The following is a 7,390-nucleotide window of genomic DNA, read 5'->3' as shown; positions in this document are numbered from 1 at the left end:
ACTGATGCCAGCTTCATCACATGCATCTTGCACTAATAAGCCCCTTGATGTCTTGCATAATGTCCTTTGTAACCACCTCAATGAATCTCTTGTAATTTGGATCACAGATGATTGATGTTCTCTCTTTGTTCTTCATGTAGGCTTTGAAAACGTGCATAGTATCTTCCACACCAAATGCATCAGCTAAGAAATTCTTGGGACATAACGAAACCACCATTAAATCTATAAGGAAAAACCTTTAAATTAACACATACATAAAAATACTCACATAAAAATCTTTAAATTAGCACATACATAAAAAATACTCACAAAAAATTCCATGGAAACATACCTTGCTGCCATGACCCTCCGTTTCCTTGTGCCGCCTTCTTGCACCGAAAGATTTTGAATATTAGAAAGCTTTCGTTTACGCTCACGTGCACCAATTGGTGTGTGCTTCAACCTCCTTTTTTTTTGTAACCTAGACAATTTATCTCTTAGATTATTTATGAGTGTTTCTTATTCCTTATTTTTCATGTCTAGGTCATGTGAATGTTTTTTCAAATCTTCAATACTTGATTGAAGACTTGAATTAATTGAGTGTAAGTATTGGTTATAAAGACCACCACTAAACAGAAAGTCTTTTACAATAACCTAAGAGCCCATTTTCCCCATCACCTACATATCGAGCAAAACTAGTCAAATCACAAAATGGTAGACTGTATAAAGGCAAAGGATCATAGGGGAAGAGATTCCCATCCACCCAAAGATCAACATTCTTCTTCCCCTCATTTCTTAGTGTGGACATGGTCGAATTAGGTAATGGTTGCCTAACATATGAACGTTTTGCTAGTGCATAATCTTCATCTATACGAATGTGAATGTCTACTTTATGCTTTCTACCATTCGTAATATCATCTAAAGGCATGTGTAATTCAAGATGACAGAAAAATAAGATTAATAGAAGAAAAGAGATTTATATTAGATAATAATATTCTAACATTTGGAATGATCCTAGAGAAATATATATTAAGAATATATCTCTCTAAAAAAATCATTTTTGATATTCTAAAAATAAAGATTTCAGTCATGATTAAGGAGAGATGTTAAGAATGAAAGGAGTGGGGTGGCATTAAATGACATTAAAAAATTACATTAAATGAGATAAGGATTTGAAAATGATATTAAAAAATAAACTTTTTAATATATATATATATATATATATATATATATATATATGGGAGGAAAGTTTTAAATGAAAATACACTAAAATGTGAAAAGTATCAAAAATTTATTATTTTAGTGGCCTCAAAAAATGCCCTTCTATTTTGGGATATAAAATATTAGAATGCATCTTGTAATCATTAGATAGCATAACAGTTAGGAAGATATGACAAGAGTGAAGATTTTGAGAAAGTTATGAAGACATGATAAGATTGTTATTAATGAGGTAGTTATGACTAAGAAATGATATAAAAAATTCACTTTTTGGGTTTATATATGTATAAGGAAAGTTTTTTTGATGGAAAAACTCAAAAAATAAAAATTTTAAAAAATAATTTTTGGGCCTCCCTTATGGGCGTGGTGATGTAACTTGCATTCTATTTTTGGTATAAGATCATAGAAGTTAGAAACATATGACAAGATTGTTATGAGGTAGTTATGACTAAGAAATAATATAAAAATTTTACTTTTTGGATTTATATATGTATAAGGAAAGTTTTTTTTGATGGAAAAACTCAAAAAAATAAATTTTTTGAAAAAGTCAATTTTTAGGCCTCCCTTATGGCGCCGAAAAGTGAAACCTTGGGAATGGTGATGCAACTTGCATCTAAAAGTAATGGGTTAAAATATTCCAAAACTATAGACTATAAAAGTACTAAAAGCTAGTGAGAGTGGATAAAATGTAGATGGTAGGACCTAAAAAGTCTATAAAAAATAGGGGAATCATTTGCTTTGTCTCCCACTATGGGGTCAAAATTAGCATTTTTAATCAAAAGATTACTAAAAATTAGGATTTCTTACAGGGCCCATTTCATAGTCCAAATTTTTCCTAATGTTAACTTTTTCCTGCAAACTCACTGTTTAGTCCAATCCAACGCACAGTCAAGCTAAGGCTACGAAGGTCAGGAAAGGAGGGACGCCAACAAGAACGAGGGGTTCTGACCCTAAGAGCAAAAAATTTTGAACACATGAAAGTGCAGAAAAATGTTCACGACGTGAACTGTTTTCTGACACTTCACGTTGTGAACTATTCTCTACAATCTCACGGCCTCAGAAACAGATCGACAGAATCTGATTAAAACTAAATTGGGTCAAAGTAGCTTATCAAATCATACATACATGCACTTAAGATTTGGAAAGCTCATCAGAGATGATCTTACACTTGACAATAGTGCATCAAATCACCCAGGATCTTCCTATCAAAAAAGTGTGGATTCAGGTCACTCAGGAAGCACTCACCTAAGTGTCTTAAGGAACCTGACCACCATTGAAACTAGTAGTGAAGAATCCATGGAAGAAGGGCTGAGGTACTTTGGGTTTGGGGAAGAGGAGAAACCAACCAGGTCTAGTGGTATCATTGATATCGCCCGTGGATTTTTTGGTCTCTAAACAAGTCATGAGACGAAGAAGCGCATTCTGCGGGCATGGGTCCGTCAACTAGCGCTGGACTTGGTCCAAGACAAGAAGTGCCCATCCAAACGTCAAATTCAAGGTTGTCGAACATCGGCACCCCTTGAATGAGACAAGACATGGAAAGTGCAGCCAGGACAAATCAAGTATTCTTCCTCACCTCAGAGGAAGTAGAGTTAGATCTTAGAAGGAGCGAGGTGGAACGACAGCTCTATGAGAGTTGAGCTTAGGGAAACAAGAGCTTGATACTCGAAGGGCAAGAGTTGAGTAAAAGGAAATGGGAAGTTTAAACCTACTCCAATTATGGGGTAAGGAGCCAGAATTAGTCATGGGAAGAAGTGAGGGAGAAATTCCAAACTTAGAACCCATAAATGAGGAGTCGAGAGCTGAGGAAGGGTTTGTAACCCTAGAAGAAGAGGATAACCTAGCAAGAGTGGCAGGCAAAGTAGATGACCGTATGTACACCCAAAAAGATATTGAGCAGATGATCAATCATCCTACGTTCCTACATGACATGCAACTTTTAATTCTGCAAAGGCGTACACAGAGGCAACTAATGATGAGCCACTCCAAGAAGGTATAGTGGTGGCAGGACCATCCCATGGACCGGAGATACCTAGAAGAGCCAATACATGAAGAGAACAAGGTCTAGGAAGGGGGGGAACAATTCCTCAAAGACCAAGGATGGATCCAACCATTGACCTCAATGCAGCCCCACAAGGGCAGATCTACTAAATATGGTAGCAGAGAGATGGGCCGAGGAATGGTCAGAGAACTAGGCACTACTCTAGAATCCCGACCCTCCTAGATGAAGCCACATATCATTTCCAAACTCGTCTAAAAATTCTCTAGGGAGACGGAGATCCTATCCAACATGTAGAGATTTTCGAATCCACATGTGAAACCTGCGGGCTTGTCAGTGATGTGATAATGATTCATTCTTTCTCACTGACCTTGGAAGGGAAAGCGCATCAATGGTTCCGAACTCTCAAGCCTCAGGATAAGGTTAAATTCACACGACTTAAGAATGTGTTTGTGCCCAGCTTTGCCAAGTGGTGATAGATGGAGCCCTGTGGCACAATTGCATAATATCAAACAAAAGGAAGTAGAGTCGGTGAGAGACTATTTGTCTTAACTTAAGCACTTAAATTCAAGGTGTAAACTACAGGAGAGGTTAAATGATGATCAGTTATTATTGCCTTGCTTCCGGAGAGGGTTTAGAGACCACAAGATGCATGCTTATCTAGTACTAGCCCAGCCAGCTACTCTTGATGCATGTTGCAAAATGGCAATTGAATATGAAGATAATATGCTAGAATTTCTACAACAATTGGAAGATGTCAAAACATCTTCAGCACAGCTGACTTCTCGTATCTCGAGTCACCAAGAAATTGGAACTCGGAACAAGTAAGTTGGAAACATGATTGTGGACGAGCTCAGTAATGCAATACTAGAGAAATTGAAGGTAAAGGAGGGAAGAGAAACATCTGGGCATGGGCATAACCATCTTTACCCCCACAGGAAATTGGTGTGGTGCTCTATGTGCAGATTGAATCACACTACCACCAAATGTCCACAATTAAGAGCAAGGCCATTACTCTATTGTGCACACTGTGTAAAATTAGGAAATCATGACACTTCAATGTGTAGATATCCAAGATTCTAAAATTTTGCACAGCTACCAGCACTTAGAGCTTCATTGGCTTTACCAGCGTTTCTTGGACAGATCACTGCCGCTGCAAGACAGCCCAACTCTTCCGACTTACCTAGGGGGATGTTCTAGGTACAAGACGCTTCACCTCTGCTACCACCAGTTCTACCACCACAACCACCGCATGCTAAAATCAACCAAGTATTGATTGAAGAGCCGTCAAAAGATGTTCACGTGAAGTAGAACTTAGCCGAGAGTACTATGAGGAAACTGCAGAGGTCATGCCCTGAATTCTATGTTCTACAGAATAACATGCCAGTACCTGTGTTTCAAACCACGGTGGTACAGTGGAAGGGCAAGGACATGAACTCGACCTTGAGAAGAGGACCACCTATAATGTTTTGGTTGCGGAGGCCCGCATCGAATCGCTGAGTGCCCAACTAAGAATATGGTTCATACGCACCAACCCTAACAAGTGACTGCTATGCCCAATGACATGCCAGTACTCACTTGTACTAAATGTGGTATTGATCATTTGATCAAGGATTGTCCATACCGCGCAAGTGGTTCGACTTCTATTGCCAATTAGGCCACCATCCGAACCATTAGTGTGCAGCCTGGAAACATCACACCACTCAATGTCCATACATGAGCCCAAGCTCAATTAGGAGACAAGGGAAAGAACCAAGCAGATGTGACTATTTCTAGAACTGGCCGCAGCAAGAGAAGAGCGAAATAAGTGGGTAAGGGTGACACAAGGATCACAATCCAAGATGGATCCGAAGAAGATACGATCGACACCGGATCCACCCAATCGAGAGAAGAGGGGGATCAAAGGATCAACCACAAAGGGCCGGACCTAGAGGAGCAAAGGGAATAACCCAACAACTCCTAAAGGAGTCGGTGAGTACCCCAATGCCGATGAGGAAATAAGAAAGCTCGAAGACGCCAGGGCCTTAGTTGAAGAATGCCAATGGCTTCATGAAGCCAAGCTAAGGGCTAACCGGGTCAGGGATACAATGTATCCACGAAACGAGCCAACAAGGGAAAGGGAATTGGACGTACCTACTCCAATTCCAGAAGAAATAGAAGAGGGATCTCAAGAAAACACAATGTCCAAAATGTTTGAGGAAAATGCACTGGGTGAGTCCATCCATTCCTTCCCTAGAAGGCGGCGGACTAAAGCCAGCACAAGGAAAACCCGAGTCATTAAGATACACAAGGAAAACCCGAGTCGTTAAGATACCAATTAATCAACTAGGGCATTATTATGAAAGCAACGACACAAATGCTACAATCTTGATTCATCATAGCGGGTATCAACTAGCTCTTGTTTCACTACCTTTACCTTGGAGTGGCTTAACCTGTAAAAGTAGGTTTGCTTATAGGTTTTAACCCTGGTAACACATCAATGCCATGGCCAAGCTCCCTAGACGGTGGAGCCCCATCTAGGAGATCATCAGGAAACACATCCCCAAACTCTCACAATAAATCACTCAAAGAAACTACATACTTTTGTTTTATTATCTTGGTTTTAGCCTTGGTATTTACGTTTTGTTTATAAGAAGACAAAATAGGTTTTGGAAAAATAGTGGTCTCGGACAAGGCTATTTAAGTTATCTTAGCTTAAATTAGTTTCAAACTACAAAAACTTTATCAATCACATTTATTTCATCTACAAAAATAAATTGATGCAAGAGAGTACAAATATATACCTGTTGTAGTTTGTCCATGTCAATGGCACAACACAACTCTAGGGATGAAATCATGGGTGTAGCTAGAACCTCCTGCTCACCCTATAGTCTCACTACTCTCCCCTCATGCACAAACTCTAGGCCATTATCCTAGTAGCTATGACTCAGGGTAGGGCCGAGGTTATATAACCACTCCCTGCCTAGATAAATATTGACTCTGGCCAAGTGCATGACCTAAAAATCCAAACTAGCCTCATAGCCCTACATAGCTAAAGGTACCCCCAAGACCACTGTGTCTCAAACAATCGTGTCATACCATTAGCCAATGATATAGTGTACTTATGTGATTACTCTTGGTCTCTAGCAATCACAACTTCTTAAACTGACACGTAGTTAAGGAAGTTGTGAGTGGCTCCATCATAAATCATGAGGGTGACTCTACGGCCACCTAACCTACCATACAAAGGGACCAAATCATGTGGTCCCAGTGATGGCTACCACATCGCTTGGGTAGTAACATAGCAAGCATGGGTATTATCCATTTGTTTGACAGTTACCTCTCTGAACTCTAAGGAACTGAAAGGTAACTTTGGATAGTATGCAACTACTGAGAGGATTTATCATCCTTCTTGGCATCTCGCTGGAACTACTTCAAGCTCCCAGCTTTGGACATGTTGCTTTGCTATGTCCAGCCTTGAAATGGTTAAAGCATAGATTTTCCTTTCTAGCTTTATTGTAATGCTCCTTCTTAGTGGATTTAGATTGGTTTTTCTCTAAAAAATGGTGCAATTTCTTGGCCTAGCGCCCACTCTGCTGACTTTGGCCCTCTTTTCCCCTGTCGCTTGAAAGAATTCTCTCTTAAAGCTGGAGCCCTCTTTACCCTCAGTTGTCTTGTTTAAAATTAGATTTAGAGCATCGTGAAATGTTGTCATAAATTTGCACATACTTTATGGCCGCACCAAAATCTGTTAGCTGGCTTAGGCTCTACAAAAGCCTGTAAGTCTCTCATGAATCCATGTAAAGTCTTGAACTCATCGATTCTCTTTAATTTCAACATAATCTCGGTAGTTGGAGATCTACTATGTGAGGGAGATGCCCAACATCATCAAGCATTTATCCCAATCATGCTAGGACCTCTGCAACTCATTCATAGGCAAAAATTTCTTTTTTAAACATTGTTTTGAACTCTACCTAGGTACTCGAAAGTCTGGTGCTTTCGGCCAAACTCCTCCACCATTTGAATGCCTTGCCTGTCTCAACAACAGGCTGGCCTCTATGGGCCTCACCTCCTCTGGCACCTACCTAAGGTTGTGGATATCCAACTACTTCTGGAGAAAGATGTTTATTTGCGTTCTTTCTCCTCTCCCCCAAAGTTTGGCAGCTTAAGGTCCTTGAGGAGATTAGCAGTCATTGTTGTAAACTGCTTTGCAGG

The sequence above is a fragment of the Cibotium barometz genome, chromosome 22 (assembly GCF_041138505.1).
Source record: "Cibotium barometz isolate CiBa-2024 chromosome 22, ASM4113850v1, whole genome shotgun sequence".
Lineage (NCBI taxonomy): Eukaryota > Viridiplantae > Streptophyta > Polypodiopsida > Cyatheales > Cibotiaceae > Cibotium > Cibotium barometz.
The sequence above is the reverse complement of the archived record's forward strand: the minus strand, read 5'-3'. Positions refer to the sequence as shown.